Here is a 19,326-nt window from a genome sequence, read left to right as displayed (position 1 = left end):
GAGGTCTGTAATTACCTGACTTTTCTCTCACACCTTTCTTAAATAATGAAGTGATATTAACAGTTTTCAATCCAACAGTAAAATTCCCAGATTGAGAGAAAACATTGGAAGATTATTAGCACTACATCTGCAACTTCTGCACCTACTTCTTTTAATACCCTGTAGTGGAAACCATAAATTCCTGTAGATTTGTCTGTCTTAGTTCTTATTAGTCTCGCTATACTACGTAAAACAAAATAAATACAGCAAGTTCCTCTCCTTGATTATTTTTTAGTTTCCCATGTACCACTCGTATTTTGAAACTGTTCCTGTACTGTGAAGACTGATACAAAGTGTTTATTTAACAAGTCTGCCATTTCTTAATTATTGATTACAGTAGCACAATGCTAGTTTCTCAAGTTGCATCAAACACACAATCCAACGCTTACAAACTGAACTGTGTGCATCCTATCTTGCATCAAGTCCTACTTGCCAATCACTCCAGGTATCATCAACATTCTTTGCTGTTCAGTAAAATAATTCAAAATAGTCCGTTTTTATTTATTGGTAAATTTACTCAACTCCATCTATCTATCTATCTATCTCCTCCAAGCCTACATTCCAGCCTGCATGCTTTGTTCTTTGGTTCTGGCTTATGGTGCATCACCCACACTATTCATTTCATCATCATGCTCCATATTTTTGAGTGCCCTCTCTTGAACCTTGCATTATTTTCAACAACTTCAAATGCAAGTTCAGAATCTATCTCATTCACTATAAGTTTGCTCACCTCCTGGAACTCTTCTCCTAACCCCGGCTGGATGTTTAATTTATCCATGAAGCCAATCTGTCCTCAACTTAACCAATACTTACTTTCCAGTAGGAACTTCTGTTGATTTTCAGCCTCCTTACTCAGAGGTGCCGAGGCTAATTGTAACACTTCTATTGCCATCTTGAAGTACATTAACTCACTCTGCACATACTGGAGCCAAATCAGGAACATTTTGTCTACATGGTTAGCTGTGCCCTGCCCTAACTAACTGAGTCATCAAATGAACTACACTTTCTCGAATGATCAAAAGAAAGCCTCCTCTCTGCTGGTAGGAAGGGCCAACCTGAAATGGGTTTGCCAGCGTGAAAATGGTTCCTCAAGGACCTAAAGCACAAAACGGTCTCCAATTTGACAATCTCACTTCGAAGTACTGACAAAGATAGCTGATGTGGGAAATGGGCATTCCAAGCTGACACAGTAGGTCAGTGCTCTCTTGAGGCTGGACATATTGATGTGGCAGCTTAGAAGTATGAGCTTGATCAGAGAACAGTTGATATTGATGGGTTGCTGAGCAATGGGATACCTTGCTATTACAGGTGCAAAGTTAACCAAGAGAGAAAGGAAAGTTAGTATTTTTTTTAAAAAAAGGTATTAAAAGTTGAAAAGATATAACATTGGTGGTTTCCACTGGGCACCTAGTATAATGATATGCTTTTTAGTTGATATACTATAGCTTATAAATATACTGGACTATCATTACACTAGCAAGAATTAATTGATATTTTATCACGTATTAAAAAATCACGAATGTGAAATATTAACATTCGCCTGGAAAAAATGAGCAATTATCTAGTGTCGTTATTGTAGACATAGTTCTGGAAAATAATTTTGTTTGCTTAGCAATTTATTATTCAATCAGAAAAACCTTAAACCATCCACACGGTGATATCTTTCAAATACTTTTAAGTTTAGCTGACATAAGATATCAGAATACACTGATGTCCTGTTTATATTACCTCCCTGCTTGGGTTGATCTGAGACTAATCCTATTTTGTCTGCCAAACTGCAAAAATTGGTTGCACTAAAGAGACTGAGGAAATGAATACTGTAATTTGCAAATATCAGTTCTTGAGAAACAGGAAGATCTCCATTTTCTAGAGCATAAATAGAGCACAAGAGACCCCAGACTAATAATGTATAATACTGTAACATCAACTTAGCTTTAGAATTTGCAATTAACATGAGAAAAATCATCTTAGTTTGTCACTCAACTTTTACCTTAACCTTGCAATTTTCTCTCCTAGCCTAGTAAATATTTACATAACTATATACAGGCTTGAGGCTTGATCAATAAAATTATTCCTAAGTCATTGATGACAGTTACAGCTATTTGCAATTCAAAACAGACTAGATAAATTACAGTACATAACCTCAAATATGCTCACATATTAAGAAAAGCCTCCAGAGAGTCTATGGTATTATTAATCTTTCAAGACACAGCAATATTTCTTGTTCACTGAAGGAGCAGAATTATATACTGAACAGAGATTAAAACATGAGCCACTGTACAGAAAGATTAAAAAGTCAGCAACACCATAACAATATACCACCTGCTTTTTCCATAACCTAGCTGTCCAAATTAAAAACAAATAGGGTACTGCCAATGCACCCAATGTTGTACTTATAACTTTACATTTATTTTCATAAATGGCAATTGTCGTGATTTGAATTTATACAATCATACTGGAGAGGCAAGATCTGAGTGGACAGTAGGGTGTGAGTGATAACTGGCACCAAACTCAGAAGATTCTGGGTCACATGGGGATGCCCGATTTTGACAGGGATGCCTTAGTGTCATTTTACACTTGTTTTGCACCTTCAATATGCATGATGCACACCTACAATTTATTTGGGATATTTAAAGGGCCAATTCAATCATGGAGTTTGGAGGAGCCGACAGCATTTTGAGACAGTGTAAAATATTTTTACAGGTGGAATCGGGATATACAAAGGCTGTGTCCTGCTGCAATGAGTTGACACATGACGTACCGTTGTTTGCAGTCAGAACCAAGTCATGGTTGTGACCAAGAAGGCATGGCTGGTGGTGGGTAAGGAGGTCAGCAGCAGCTGAAAAATAGTGCCCACACCTGGATGCAGTGTAAGGAGTGGTTTAATAACCTAACAAGGTCAGAAAAAGGAAGACCTCCACCAACGCTGGCCTTCTATCCAGCTTCACTTGTTGCACCCCCCTCAAACAGTATATATTTCACCACATTTCCACTTCCCTTTAGCCCTGAAGAAGAGTCATATGGATGTGAAACATTAACTCTGTCTTTCTCTCCATAGATGCTGTCAGACCTGCTGAGTTTTTCCAGCATTTTTTTGTTTTTGTTTCAAATTTCCAGCATCCACGGTACTTTGCCTTTATATCAGAAAAGGTAAGCACAGTTGCAGATTCAACTACATCCTGTTGTGCTCCTCCTCCCTGGCCCACTCTTGTCAAATCTATTCATACCATCACAGCCACTTAAGTTTTATCAACTTTCATCGTTCCTTTCTGTGCATTTCTTCATCTCCCCTTTTCTCCATACATCACTACTCACCCCAATCCTGAAATGTACCTTAAGCATGCTGATGGCTTGCTTGATGGTACATCATGCTGTCATATAGTTCACATTGGAGCACCCTTGGTGTTCAGTGGTAGGATTCTTCAGAGGTGTTTTCACTCAGGTTTGCAGAGAACATCCTTTGTTACCTGATAGCCACCCCTCCACCCTCCCCTTTAAGGAGTATCCAAAGTGCCAAAGATCTCATACACCTTTTTAAGCGGCCTTCTTAACTTAACTTGCTAGTTGCCACCAAAGATTTGTGTACACATACCCCTAGGTCACCCCACCATCACCTCTATACTTCCTACAAAAATTTCTCTCTTTTTCCTTATTATTTGCTCCATTAGAAAAGATAACGGTAAGATCAAGACTATTAAATAATCCAACAAAATGTTGTCATTCTTTGTCAATGCAATCTCTTAGTCATAGAATGTAAACTTGCGTGGTATGCACTGAAATACTTCATCACATGTTGCAAGTAATACAGGTATAATATTGCTAAGCATCTATTAAATTGCCCAACGTGTTTTCATTTAGACTAGGGATTTCTATGACCAGTGACCTGCTATTCTATTGTTTCCCAGAGCTTTCAGAAGAGAAAAAAGCAGCAATAAAAACATGAAAAATTAGATCACACCATGACAAAAATAAGCAAAGGCTCAACAAATTAAAAATATGTCAGAGGTAAACTTTGAGACAAATAAATGAGCAGAAAGCACAAGTATACTAATAGAACTAATAATAGTAATACAAATAATAACAGTAATACAAATAATAAGAGACACTAATAGCATTCCAAAAATACTAAATAATCAAGAGGCAAAAGTTGGGAGGGATGGGGGGAGATAAACACACTAACTATTGCTAGAGAGAAAGTACTAGGGAAACTAATGGGGCTCAAGTCTGATAAGTCCCCTGGACCTGATGGGTTGCATCCTAGGATATTAAAGGAAGTAGTTACACAAATAGTGGATGCACTGGTAGTAATCTTCCAAGAATCCTTAGATTCTGGAAAAGTCCCAGAAGATTGGAAAACTGCAAATGTAACACCTTTATTCAAAAAAAGGAGGGAGACAAAAAACAGGTAACTGTAGGCCAGTTAGCTTAACATCTGTCATTGGGAAAATGTCTATTATAAAGGATGTAATAGCTATGCATTTAGAAATGCATAATGTAATAAAGCAGAGTCATGAAGTGGAAATCATGCCTGACAAATTTATTAGAATTCTTTGAGGAGGTAGATAAGGGGGAACCTGTAGATGTAATATATTTAGAATTCCAAAAGGCGTTCGATAAGGTACCGCACGTCAGGCTACTTAATAAGATAAGAGCCCATGGTGTTGGGAGTAGTATATTAGCATGGATAGAGGATTGCCTAACAAATAGAAGACAGAGTTAGGATAAGGGGCATTTTCAGGATCGCAAACTGTAACTAGTGGAGTGCCACAGGGATCAGTGCTGGGGCCTTAATTATTTACAATATATATTAATGACTTAGATGAGGGAAGTAATGTACTATTGCCAAGTTTGTGGATGACACAAAAATAGGTGGGAAGGCAAGTGGTGAGGATGACACAAAGAGTCTACAGAAGGATATAGGCAGGTTAAGTGAGTGGACAAAAATTTGGCAAATGGAATATAATGTGGGAAAATGTGTGATGCATTTTGGCAGGAAGAATAGAGGAGCTGAATACTATTTACATGAAGAAAGACTGAAGAATGCTATGACAAAGAGGGGTTTGGGAGTCCTCAAGCATGAGTCACAAAAAAACTAACATACAAGTTCAGCAGGTAATAGGGAAAGCAAATGGAATATTGACCTTTATTTCAAGGGGAATGGAGTATAAAAATAGGCAAGTCTTGCTAAAACTAGTTAGAATATGGTGAACAGTTTTGGTCCCCTCATCTAGGGAAAGATATACTGGCATTAGAGGCAGTCCAGAGAAGGTTCACTAGGTTGATCCCAGGTACAGAGGGATTTTCTTATGACGAGAAATTGAGTAGGTTGGGCCTGTACTCATTGGAGTTTAGAGGAATGAGAGGTGATCTTATTGAAACATATAAGATTCTTTGGGAGCTTGACAGGGTCGATGCTGAGAGGTTGTTTCCCCTTGTGGGAGAGTCTAGGACAAGGGGGCATAATCTCAGAATAAGGGGTCACCCATTTAAGACAGAGATGAGGAGGAATTTCTTCTCTCAGAGGGTAGTGAAACTGTGGAGTTCTTTACCACAGAGGGCTGTAGAGGTTGGGTTGTTAAGTATATTCAAGGCAGAGATAGACAGATTTTTAATCAGTAAGGGAATCAAGGGTCATGGGGAAAAGTCAGGAAAGTGGAGTTAAAGATTATCTGGTCAGCCATGACCTCATTGAATGGTGGAGCAGACTTGATGGGCTGAATGGCCTACTTCTGCTCCTATGTCTTATGGTCTTACTCCAGACTGACAAAAGTATTGTTAGATAAATGTAACAAAAATCTCATGGATGACAGGGGCATTTTGCTGATTTCAAATTTAATTCATTATGACCAACTGGATATGAAAAAAAAGTAAATGTGATGCTTTTCTTCATCTATGATTTGTTTGGGAATGGAAGAAATGGATTTCAAAAATTTGAGGTCATGGGAAAGAATTAGTTCAGCATGAGACTGCTACAAGTTCTAATTTTAATATATAAAGAATAAAAGGGTGAGGATGCAGCATGATTTCATTGTACCATGGAAGAAAAATTCAAAAAGCCACAGAGGTTTGAATCTCAAACAAGAAGTTTCATTTACATACTGCTTTTAGTTCAGAAAAATCTCCCAAGATGTTTCACGGACTCCTAATTTTTAAAAGATGCAAGCACTTTCTTGTAGCCTCTGTAGGTTTGCAAAAGAGAAATGTTGCAGTATCACAGATACTAAATAGAAAATTAAGAGTAGTTGAGAGGAAATTAAAGGACCAATTTAAAACTGTGGCTGGAACAGATCACTGCCCTGTGCATGAGTGGGAGGAGAAAGTTTGGCAGATTTTAACACTGCACCTTATTTCAATCACATCGCTCAACTATTTGGCTGCTTCCAGCAGAACATGGCAGCAGGGAAGGATGCCCAGGGCTACGCGCCGGAATCAGAAGGAAGTTGCTAGCAATAAGGCAAATTCAGGAAGGGGAAAGAGTATCTCATGGGTGTTGTAGCTGGGGGCTGGGAGGCTTTTGTAGCTGAGACTCGGTATTTCCTCAAGGGACTTGGAGGAGCATGTCAACTCTCCCAGTCTCTACTAAAGAAAGGAAGTTAAGTTTCATTGCAAAATACTGATTAAGTGTGATCACAGTTCTAAACGGCTCAAATTTCAGAGTTACACATAGGTACAATATAAAGATCAACAACCAGTACTTCAATTAAAAACACTCCTTTCCTCTAAACAAAAGCAACCAAACCATAACATTTGGTAGAGAAGCTCAGGACCATGTTAAAATTCTATCAGGGACCTATGCATGCCCTGGCATGTTGATTTGCAGTTATTAATGAGGTTCCTGCCAAAGTCCAGGAGGAGCCACATCAACCTCAAAAAACAGCTGTGTTAAAATTAGAGTGTGATGGGTACAGAGCGAGAAATGGAGCCGCTCCATTTAAAGTACTTTTCTGTTTCTTTCCTGTAGATCAGGGAGACTTAAAATCACCCTTTAAATGCCTGGCATGAAACAGGAAACCAAGCCCCTTGGAGACAGCTTAAGCAATGGAGAAAATTAAGGAGTTTCAATTTAGGTCAGAGAAGATGGTGAGGTTAAGATGTTGATTGATGACGAAGCTTTAATAGTTGAAACATGAAGAAACTTTCTGTGAAAGAATGAATCAGATGTCTATTTCCCAGTTGGAAGCACTAAGGAGATCAAGATGGTGCAATTCAGCCATTGCACTGCAATTGCGCTGGAGGCTATGCACACAAAGGGCAAATAATCTGAAGGAAGAAGCTAAATGTAGAACATAAACAATCAAAGAACAGTGGAAAGGATGAAATGTGCAGTTAAGGATGTTATTAACATGAACGAATAGAGTTAAGGAGAATCAAAGACACTATGCAGCCATGAGTATGAATGTGGCTTTGTACAAATGTAGAACATAAACTCCAAATGATTTGGAAACAGCCAATATTATAACAGAGAATTTACCAAAGCATTCAAGAACAAAGATGCTCTTCAAAATCATCACAATTGAAAATATGCTCATAACAATATTGGTGATTATGAATGAGATCAGAATTTTAATGCTAAGGGATAATTTGAGAGTTAACAATAGCTCGCTAATTTTTTAAAAAGTACTCATTTAAGGACAATAGGAGAGTTAGAAAGGCAAAAGGATTGCTTTCTTGAGAATAGGGTAAACATGAGCAATGTTCCAAAGAAAAAGATGAAACTGCACTAAGAAAGATCAAAATGGCATTTGCTGGGAAAGTGTGAAACCAAAAATGAGATCGATAAAGAGGATCACCATCCTGACCAGAGGACTTAAAGGACAGCGAGTGGACAGTCCAAATTGTCAGGGATAAAACTTGATGTTGGTCAAAATCGTCAAGCAAAATATAATGGTGGTACAAAGTTCTTTCCTAAGATCACTACAAATTAGAGCCAGAGAAGAAATTCTCTTTAGGACAGGTAGCTGCTGCAGTGTTCCCACAATAGCTCAATATGATAATCGTTACCTTGGTATCATTTATACAGATTTCAAATTTTATTCTCTAACTGATTTCTCTGAGAATTACCGAAATCAACAAAACTGCATTTTGCATTTCATGCAGTGAAGCTGTTTTCACTAGTTCTTTAACCAGGAGCTATCTGAAATTATTAGCTACAAGAGTATGAAGTTTCCTTGTGATTGCAGCCAAGGATCACTTGTTATTAAGGGCAGTGAAAAGTGGGACCAAGAGCCACTACTCTTTCTCATTGATTATACTGTATTTTCCTGATGGATGATAGTTTACCCTAGGTTAGACCAACTTAAGGAAGGGGCATTCTTGGCTTACCATCTGACTTACCCAGCTTTGTCCGTTGAAATTTTAGGGACTGAAGACCAAGTGAGAGGATGAAAAGAGAACTGGGAGCCCGTGAGCAGCACCTGGAAAAGCAGGCAAAAAGAGGACCCAGGGGCAGTAACCACCACCTAGTAAAGCTATATCCAATCCAGTCCAGACTGTGGCTTCAGAGTGCAGCAACTGTGTTCTGAAAGAAATCAGTGTAACATCACAGGAAAAGAGATAAATGATTGGTTGTTGAATATTTTGCTCATTTATCTTCAAAACTCGTGCAGTTGATTAGTAACTGTAAGGTTTAATTAGTTGCAGTAAGGTTTACTAGCAGTAGTAAAGGTTATTGGGAGTAGAAGTATTTCTTAATTATAAATTAATCAATAAACAATAAAGATGGCAGTGCAGCTGATGTGTTGCAACTGCAGAGTGTGTAAGTTCCTGGACACGGGGGCAATTCGGGGCAAACATGTCTGCAGTTAAATGTCTGCAGATTAAGGAGCTTTGGCACAGAGTCATTGAGTTGGGGGCTGAGCTGCAGACACTGCGATGCATCAGGGAGGGGGAAAGTGCCTGGACACTTTGTGCCAGGAAACAGACACGCCCTTTAGGATAGGGTCTTCTGACTTGGTCAGTGGTCAGGGGTCAGAGGGTGTGACTGCAAGTGAGGCAGGTATGGGGACCCAAAAGGTAGAAGTGGAGGAGCCTCAGCCTTTGCAATTATCCAAAAGGTTCAAGGTTCTTGTAGCCTGTACGGATGAAAATGATGGCTGCTGGCTGGATGAGCAAACTGACCATGTTACTGGAAGCCAATCAATCAGGGCGAGTTAATAGGAATGTAGTGGTAGTTGGGCACAATATAGTCAGGGGGATAGACACAGTTCTCTATAGCTAAGAGCAGGAGTCTAGACGGCTGTATTGCCTGCTTGGTGCCAGGGTTCTGGAAATCTGCTCTGGGCTGGAGAGAATCCAGTGGCTGTGTCCACCTATGGTATAAATAGAAATAGGAAAGAGATTCTACTGAGGGAGTATGGGCAGCTAGGAGCTAAATTAAAAAGCAGAACCTCAAAAGGTAATCGTTTCTGGATTACTATTTGAGCCATGAGCAAATTGGTATAGGGTAATTCAGCTTAGAGAACTAAATGCATGGCTAAAAGATTGGTGTGGGAGAAATGGGTTTTGATTCATGGGGCACTGGCACCAGTAATGGGGAAAGTGGGAGCTGTACCATTAGGACAGTCTTCATCTGAACCTTGTTGGGATGAGAGTTCTGGTGAGCCGTATAGCTAGGGCTGTAGAGAGGGCTTTAAACTACCTAGTGGGGGCAAGGGATTAAGATTGGAAAGATGTGATTAATTAATTAGAGAAGATAAGGCAAAAGAGCAAGATAGGAATAAAGGAAATGATGATGAGAGTGTGGCAGGAATAGACAGAGTGTACAAACCTAAGAGTGCACCAGCAGATAAGGCTAGAAGTTACAAAAAAAGTAAAAAGTCAGAACTCAAGGCTCTGTATCTGAATGCATGCAGCATTCGTAACAAAACAGATGAACTAACATCACTAATAAAAATAAATATGTATGATCTGACAGCCACCAAAGAGACATGGCTACAGGATGACAAAGACTGGGACCTGAATATTGAAGGATACATGGCAATTAGGAAGGACAGGAAGCTAGGAAAAGGGGGAGGGTTCGCTTTATTAATTAAGGATGGCATTGGTACAATAGCGGGAGATGATGTTACTCCTGAACATCAAGGTGAATTATCAGTTTGGGTCGAGATGAAAAATAGTAAAGGTAAGGAGTCACTTGTCAGAGTAGATTGTAGGCACCCTAACAGTAACCACACTGTAGGATGGGGTATACAGGAATAAATAATGGGGGCTTGTGAGACAGATGCAGTAATAATCATGGGTGATTTTAATCTACATAAAGATTGGATAAATCAGATTGGCAAAGGTAGCATGGATGATGAGTTCATAGGGTGTTTTTGGGACAGTTTTTTTGGAGCGGTACGTTTCAGCACCAGCCAAAGGGCAGGCTGTACTAGGTCTGGTAATATGCAATGAGACAGGATTAATTAATGACCTTGTGGAGAAGGCGCCCCTAGCTAGCAGTGATGATAAGATGATTGAATGTCACAATCAGTTTGAAGGAAAGAGGAATGAATCTACTACTAGTGTTTTAAACTTAAATAAGGACAATTATGAGGGCATGAAGACACAGCTGGTTAAAGTGAACTGGGAAATTAGTTTAAGGGATAGGTTAGTAAAAATGCAGTGTCAGACATTTAAATAGATATTTCAGAATACTCAGAGGAGATAGAGCCTTTCTTTCTCGCTAGAATGTAAGGGAAGGACGCACCATCCATGGCTAACTAAAGAAGTTAAAGATAGTATCAAATTGAAAGAAAAAGCGTATAATTCTGCAAGGATGGGTGATAGGTCAGAAAATCGGACAAAATATAAAGAACAACAAAGAATGACTAAAAGATTAATAAGGAGGGAGAAATTAGAGTACGAGAGAAAGCTAGCTAGAAATATTAAAAAAAGATAATGAGGGTTTCTAAGATATTTAAAAAGGAAAAGAGTAAGTAATGTGAGTGTTAGTCCTCCAGATAGTGAGAATGGGAACTTAATAGATAATAAGGAAATGGCAGCTGAATTGAACAAATATTTTGCATGTCTTCACTGTAGAAGATATAAATAACATCCCAGAAATAATTATGAATCAGGAGGTGAAAGCGGGGGTCGGGGGGAGGAACTTAAAACAATTACAATCACCAGGCAAAGAGTTATTAGAATTATTAGAACTAAGGCCAGAATCTTCAGGTTGGCGTGCGTGGGCAGGCCCCACTCATCGATGTGTAAAATGATGGGCGGTGACGTCGGGCGTGCGTCCCAATGTCACCGTGAGTCATTCAGGTCTTCAGATCTGCAGGCGCGCCCCAGAATCAGCTATGTGCCCGCTGAACTGTCAAAGGCCTATTAAGGCCATTTAAAAACTAATTAAAATAATTAACTGAGCTGCCCTTCCAAACTTAAGGTTGGCGGGCAGGCAAAGAGCCCAGGCGGCCTTCACGTTTATCATGAAACCTCATTCATGGGTGGGATGTGGTTTCATGAAGCGTTTATAAATAGAATAAAGCTTTTTATTACAGTTCATCAACATGTCCCAGCTCATGTGACACTGTCATGAGGGGACTTCTTAAAATTTTCTTTCTTCTTTATTAAAATTTATGACAATCAGACTAATCTCCCTGTGCCTCAGGGAGATTTCTGTGCTCTGGCGCACGCATGCGCGAAAGAGTGCAGGCCCCGACTCAGCTTACTCCCCACACTCGCACAGGGAGCGCACAGCGCTTCTGGGTGTGCATCACACATGGCGGGCCTTAATTGGCCTGCCCACGTAAAATGGTGGCGCGCAGCCGATTGAGGGTAGCGATCGGCTGAGTGCCCACCTGCAGCCACTCCCGCTCAGCACCCCCCGACCGGGAGAAAATTCTCCCCATAGCGTTGACAAGTCCCAGATCCTGACAGATTTCATCCTACAGTCTTAAAAGAGGTGGCTGCTGAGATACTGGATGCATTAGTTTTAATTTTCCAAAATATCCTACATTCTGGGAAGTTCCCATCGGCTTGGAAAGTAGCCAATCTGACTCTTCTTTTCAAGATAGGAAAGAAACAGAAAGCAGGAAAATACAGGCCAGTTGGCTTAACATAGATTCCAGCAATTTCCCTATGACCTATTATTAAGGAGATTATAGTGGGGAACTTCAAAAATCTCCATGCAATCAAGCAGAGTCAACATGGTTTTGTGAAAAGGAAAACATGTTTGACGAACTTATTGGAGTTATTTGAGGAAGTAACAAGCAATGTGGATAAAGGGATTTGACAAGGTGCTACATCAAAAGTTACTACGCAAAATAAGAGCTCATGGTGTAGGGGGTAATACATTAGCATGGATCAGAAACAAAAATTGCTGGAAAAACTCAGCAGGTCTGACAGCATCTGTGGAGAGAAAGACAGAGTTAAGGTTTCGAGTCTGTATGACTCTTCTTCAGAACTAAAGAAAAGTTGAAATGAGGCGAAATATATACTGTTAAAGGGAGGTGGGACAGGTGAAGCTGGATAGAAGGCCAGTGATATGTGGAGTCAAAGGAGAGATTGCAAAAGATGTCATAAACAAAAGGTTGAAGGGGTGTTGATGGTGGTGATACTGGCTGAAGGATATGCTAATGGTGACATTAAGAGTAGAAAGCAGGATGAGCAAGTGACAGATGGCCCTAGTGGGAGTGGGGTGGGGGAAGGGGATCAAAATAGGCTAAGAGGTGGAGATAAAACAATGAATGGAAATAAATTTTTAAAAAATATTTGAAAAAAGGGGATCAAAAAGGGGTAAGGATGGAGGAGAGAGTTAATGATCTGAAGTTGTTATACTCAATGTTAAGTCCAGAAGGCTGTAAGGTGACTAATCGGAAGATGAGGTGCTGTTCCTCCAGTTTGTGTTGAGCTTCACTGGAACATTGCAACAGGCCAAGGACAGACATCAGATATGTGGGCATGACAGCAGGGTTGTGTGTTGAAATGGCAAGCGACAGGAAGGTCTGGGTCAGGCTTGCGGACAGACCGAAGATGTTCTGCAAAGAAATCACCCAGTCTGCGTTTGGTCTCTCCAATGTAGAGGAGGCTGCATTGGGATCAGTAGTAGACCAAATTGAGGGAAGTGCAAGTGAAGCACTGCTTCACTTGAAAGGAGTGTTTGGGCTCTTGGATGTTGAGAAGATGGGAGGGGGGGAAGTAAAAGGGTAGGTGTTGCACCTTCTGCAATTGCATAGGAAGATGCTGTGGGAGGGGGTTGAGGTGTAGGGGGTGATGGAGGAGTGGACAAGGGTGTCCTGCAGGGAACGGTCTCTACAGAATGCCGATGGTGGGGGGTAAAGGGAAGATGGGAAGATGTATTTGATGGTGGCATCATGCTAGAGTTGGTAGAAATGACGGAGGATGATCCTTTGAATGCGGAGGCTGGTGGGGTGAAATGTGAGGACAAGGGGGACTCTATCATGGTTCTGGAAGGGAGAGGAAGGTGTGAGGGCAGAGGTGCGGAAGATGGGTCTGACACGGTTGAGGGCCCTGTCAACCACCGTGGGTGGGAAACCTCAGATAAGGAAGGAAGAAAGACATGTCAGAAGCACTGTTTTGGAAGGTGGCATCATCAGAACAGATGTGACGGAGGCGAAGGAACTGAGAGAATGGGATAGAATCCTTACAGGAAGCAGGGTGTGAGGAGCTGCAGTCAAGGTAGTGTGGGAGTTGGTGGGCTTGTAACGAATATTAGTGGACAGTCTATTACCAGAAGTTGAGACAGAGAGGTCAAGGAAGGGAAAGTAAGTGCCAGTGGTGGACCATGTGAAAGAGAAGGAAGGGTGGAAATTGGAAGCAAAATTAATAAATTTTTCCAGGTTCAGACGAGACCATGAAACGACACCGAAACAGTCATCGATGTACCAGAGAAAGAGTTGTGGGAGGGGGCCTGAGTAGGGCTGGAACAAGGAATGTTCTACATACCCCATAAAGGGTCAGGCATAGCTGGGGCCCATGTGGCTACCCATAGCCATACCTTTTATTTGGAGGAAGTGAGACGAGTTTAAGTAGAAATTGTTCAGTGAGAGTACGAGTTCAGCCAGACAGAGGAGAGCGGTGGTGGATGGGGATTGTTCAAGGAAGAAGCGGAAAGCCCTCAGGCCATCCCAGTGGGGGATGGAGGTGTAGAGGGATTGGACATCTGTGGTGAAGAGGCGGCGGTTGGGACCAGGGAACTGGAAATTGTTGATATGATGTAGGGCATCAGAGGGGTCGCAGATGTAGGTGGGAAGAGACTGGACAAGGGGAGAAAGAACACGGTCAAGATAGCAAGAAATGAGTTCCATGGGGCAGGAACAGGCTGACATGATCAGTCTGCTGGGACAGCCCTGTTTGTGGATTTTGGGGAGGGGGTAGAAGCGGGCTGTCCGAGGTTGAGAGACTATGAGATTGGAAGCTGTGGAGGGAAGATCTCCAAAGGAGATGAGGTCAGTGACAGTCCTGGAAACAATGGCTTTATGTTCAGTGGTGGGGTCATATTCCAGGGGGAGTTAGGAGGGAATATCTGAGAGTTGGCACTCAGCCTCTGCCAGATAGTGGCCAGTACACCAGACAATAACAGCACCACCCTTGTCTACAGGTTTGATAAAGTCAGGGTTGGACGTGAGAGAACAGAGTGTGGCAAGTTCAGAAGGAAATATGTTAGGGTGGGTGAGAGGAGCAGAGACATTGAGCCGACCGATGTCATGCCGACAGTTCTCAATGAAAAGATCAAGAGCACATAAGAATTCAGAGGGAGGAGTCCAGGTGGAGGGAGAATACTGGAGGCCGGTGAAAGGATCCGTTGAACGGGGGGAGGTCTCCTGCCCAAAGAAGTGAGCACAGAGACGAAGGCAGCGGAAGAAGAGGTCAGCATCGTGCCGAGCCCGGAATTCACTGAGGTGAGGGCGTAAGGATATGAAACTGAGTCCTTTGCTGAGTACTGAACATTCAGCATCAGAGAGGGGAAGGTCAGGGGGTATGGCCGGGGCTGGGATTAGAAGACGGGATGGGGTCAGAGGGATGGGAAGGGATGAAGGGTCCTGGGTGGGGGTTGATATCAATGAGTTGTTGAAGCTTGCCTTTAGCTTGTTGGAGATTTTGCTTTTATATTAGCATGGATAGAGGATTGATTAGCTAACAGGAAGTAGGGAGTAAGGATAAATGGGTCTTTTTTGGGGTGGCAAGATGTGATGAGTAGAGTGCCACAGGGATCAGTGCTGGGGCCTCAACTATTTTCAATTGATATCAATGACATGGATAAAGGGACTGAATGTATGGTTGCTAAATTTGCTCTTGATACAAAGATAGGTAGGGAAGTATGTTGTGAAGAGGACATAAGGAGTCTGCGAAGGGACAGAGATAGGTTACGCAAGGTTGAACTGGCTTTGCCTGTATCCATTGGAGTTTAGAAGATTGAGAGGTGATCTTATCGAAACATATATAATCCTGAGGGGACTTGACAAGAGTGGATGCTGAAAGCATGTTTTCCCTTGTGGAAGAGATGAGAACTAGAAGACACAGTTTTAAAAATAAGGGGTCTTCCATTTAAGATGTAGGTGAGATGAAATTCTCTCTCTCAGAGGGTCGTGAATCTTTGGAACTCTCTTCTCCAGAGAGCGGTGAAGGCAGAGGTAAACAGATTCTTGACTAACAAGGGAGTCAAAGGTTATGGGGGGGTAGACAGAACGTAGAGTTGAGGCCACAATCAGATCAGCCATGATCTTATTGAATGGAGGAGCAGGCTCAAAGGGCTGAATGGCCGACTGTTGTGCCTAATTTGTATGTATGTATGCATGCACGTTCGTAGTTTGTACACATGTTCTTACGAAATTCCCAATGAAGGGCACCTCAGGAATCTTGGCCTAGGGCTTGCACCGGAATCTTGAACGACTGAAGGAAATGCTGAAGATTATTGCAAACAAGGTTTGCCTGTTTATTGCAATCACTCCCTGTTCCTCAGAGAATCACTAGGCTGTAGGCCTTCTAACTACAGCTCTACAGTAGCAGCCATCATGTCCCACTGCTAGCAGCAAGGAACATTTCTGCCCCAGGACAAGGCTTTGCCGATGTGTGATCTGCCTTGCGCAGCACCTACAGTTTGGGAGAAGAATATTGCAGAAAACTCTCATCACAGATATAATGCACCTGACCTCAAATACATCTGACTATCAAGTGCCCAGCAGGGGGCACAGAAGAATAATCTGCTGTAATAATACACAGATAGGAACAGTTCAGAAAATAGTTCTCTCAGGTTACAATAAAGTAAACCAAAACAGAAAAAAAGTCAGTGCAAAAACAGTGCTACTTAATCATTAATGGCTTTAAAGGTCAGAATCTTGGCTTCATAGGTCAGATTCTTTAAGTTATAAAATAGAAACATGATATTATTTCCACTTTAACTATAATGATAATGATAGTGAGGAAGGATTGTATCATTCAATTCAGCAATAAAATAGCTAGTTATCGCAAAGAACATTGTTTCTGAAAATCTATTTACAGCACTTCCAAAAAATGCCTTTTTCATTTTTGCTTTTGGAGTGTGTTCGTATTCTCACATATTATGCAAATAGTAACATTCCAATGAGCCAATAAACAAGGAACACTTTACTCCATTAATACAAAACTGTATTAACCAGCATTTTTGTATACCGTAGAAATATGTGCGCAAGAGCATTTAATCTAAGCATTCAGGTAGTACAGTACATGCTAGTTAATAGACACCCAGTTAATGGGAACATTTGGTTAAAGAGAATATTTGCTCCACCAGTATTTAACTCCTACTACGCTGTGGATAGCTTACAATGCAATGTATTACTGACAATTCAGTTCAGAGGATTTATCTTGCTGCAGTACTCCAACTAGACATAGACATGATGTGAATGGTTGATTCAGTATCTTCAGTACAAATATATGGATCCAAATTTTTATGGCCTTCTCATGTCTAAACAACCAACTGAAGTTGTTTTTAACCTATCAAAAGCAAACCATTTTCAAAGTGCTCCCACCTCCAAAGTAGTTGTGAAAGTCGGGAAATAGAGGAAGATAGATGAGTATAGCATTTTAATTAAAAGAGAAAAAAATAGTTTTAGCTCATCAAGCTTCAAAGGGATAATTGGTGGAGCCAAGGGAAGGCAGAATAAGCTGAAAACTTTAAGGTTTATTTTTGTCCCACGATCATGAATAACTTGCATTTATATGAGGCATTTAACATAACTACACCAGGATAACAATAGACCCATATATCCTGTACATGTATACTTACATAAATGTGCACAACTGAACTATACCAAAGTATTACTAGGGGGAACATGTTAGCTAATTTTCCATTTTATGTAGCTATTATAATAATGATATTCCTGATATTTCAGTATCTTAATATACTTTGCAGGATCCATTACCGGATTAGCACACATAATAATGTAAACAACTAGAATAGCCAAAATTTCATTTGCACGCAGAGAAGTACTGTTGCCCTACACAATAAACATTGATGAGGTTTTCATAAATAAATGAAGGCTAACTGTAACTAACATGTAGAATTTGCATAATTTCCTGTTAATGCACAATAGACCCCATAATAAGTAGGCCTAACTTAATATTAGTATTGAAGAAAAACCGCCGTGAAATTGGTTCCTATTGGTTTATGTAGATGAAAGACGACTTATTATCCAGGAGGATCACTACACATATTAACTTTGTGAAACAGTTGCTTCATAACTTCTTAATGAACTTAGCTACATTGCTTAAATTAAAAATAACCACCCCAGCAACCAAAGTGAAGTCAACAAGTGCAAAAGCTAACTTTGGCATGTTGATCAGCAGCAATAAAGACATCACCGTGGTGTACAATGCTAAGGCACCTGCTAAAGTATAAGGAGTGGAGGAAACTGAGTGTAATAGTTGATATATTATTAAAGGTTTACAAATTGTACAAGGCCGTTGGGAAAGCAAATACTGTAAATCGCGACATTATAAGTCAACATATAAGCATATAAGATGACCCATTTCCCTGGCCCAAAAATCATTTAGTTGCACATACCCGGCATATAAGTTGCACCCCACCACCCCACATTTTCAGCCACTCGCATTAGTAGTCAGCCTCAATTTTTCACCCCTAAAATACATGTTTTACTGGTACCTTATTACTCGGCCTTAGGGGTCAAGCCATGTTGCAAAGATGCATTGGAGTTTAAGACACACCCACTCTTTGCGTGGGATGCCGATGATATTTCAAAATGGTGACCACCCACACTCTCTGGTGGTTCACTTTTATACTTGGCATAAAAGGTGACCTTTGAAGCCTCGAAAAATCCATCCAAATACAGGGATCAACGTATGCCTTTACTTATAAAGCCCAGGATCCCATATGTTTTACTAACTGCTTTTCAAAGCTGTCCTGCCACATTCAATGATTTTTGCACATACAGCCCTGGGTCCCTCTGCTCCTGCACCCCCGTTAGAATTCTACTCTATTTTATATTGCCTCTCCTAGTTTTGCCTGTTTTGTCAATTCACGGGAGAATTGGGTGGAGGAGCTCAACAATACACCCGCTAGAGGAGTGCAGAATGCTGACAGCAACTTCTGGGTTTCCACTCACACGTGCAGACTCGCAAATTTGCTTTCAGCTTCAGTGGAGAAATCATGGTGAACAGTGACAATTTCACTACCATTACCACTGCAAAATCCATGCTTTTTAAAAAAACTTAGAAACTTTCTACTTTTTGCTGATTTAACTTGTGAATAGATTTTAAAGTCATCTTCAATTATTTAAAATTGGATCACTCACAGGTAGTGCACTAGATAATTAAAAACGTTTTTATTTGTGATGAACCCATTTTCAGCTGTATTAATAAATCTAGATGAAGAGAAGGAAAGGAAAAGCAGATGGAGAAATGAGAGATAACTGAGAAAGAAGTGGGGAGAGGGTAAGGAAGGGGGATAGGAGGAGGTGGGGGAGGAGTGGAAATGGCCTGAAAAGCACAAACTCCTCAAATATATCAAGGAATATTTTCTGAAGCAAAAAAAAATCAGGGCCCAATTTACAAATTTAGTTGGGAGATTTGAGTTGGGCACAGTAATGTCTTCCCTCTCACTTCCTCCCCCTCCCTATGTCCCCCTATCTCCTGTCTTATACATTGTCCCCTCTTCTCTCCACCCTTTCCCTGCCTACTTCCCTCTTTCCTTTCCTCTATGCCTTTCCCTCTATCCTCCTCTCTCTACCTTTCCCTCTATGCTCCTTTCTCTACCTTTCCCTCCATGCTCCTCTCTCTGCCTTTCCCTCTATCCTCCTCTCTCTGCCTTTCCCTCTACCCTCTCTCTCTCTCTCTACCATCTCAACA

At 41.0% G+C, this 19,326-nt stretch overlaps 1 protein-coding gene across 25 annotated transcripts in view; it reads right to left on the bottom strand.

Annotated features, from left to right (window-relative positions):
- LOC121290601 (zinc finger and BTB domain-containing protein 20-like) overlaps positions 1-19,326 on the bottom strand; it is a 326,665-nt gene that overhangs the window by 145,068 nt on the left and 162,271 nt on the right. For 13 of the 25 annotated variants that reach the window (XM_041211253.1, XM_041211235.1, XM_041211230.1 and 10 more), the window contains one exon: positions 8,374-8,557. The exons of 11 other annotated variants lie outside the window; for them this stretch is intronic. The gene's annotated coding sequence lies outside the window, so the exon portion shown is untranslated. Of the gene's footprint in view, positions 1-8,373; positions 8,558-9,805; positions 9,830-19,326 lie in introns of all 25 variants that reach the window. One more of the 25 variants, XM_041211228.1, reaches the window with a different exon arrangement.

The sequence above is a fragment of the Carcharodon carcharias genome, chromosome 18 (genome assembly GCF_017639515.1).
Source record: "Carcharodon carcharias isolate sCarCar2 chromosome 18, sCarCar2.pri, whole genome shotgun sequence".
Taxonomy (NCBI): Eukaryota; Metazoa; Chordata; class Chondrichthyes; order Lamniformes; family Lamnidae; genus Carcharodon; species Carcharodon carcharias.
The sequence above is the reverse complement of the archived record's forward strand: the minus strand, read 5'-3'. Positions and strand labels throughout refer to the sequence as shown.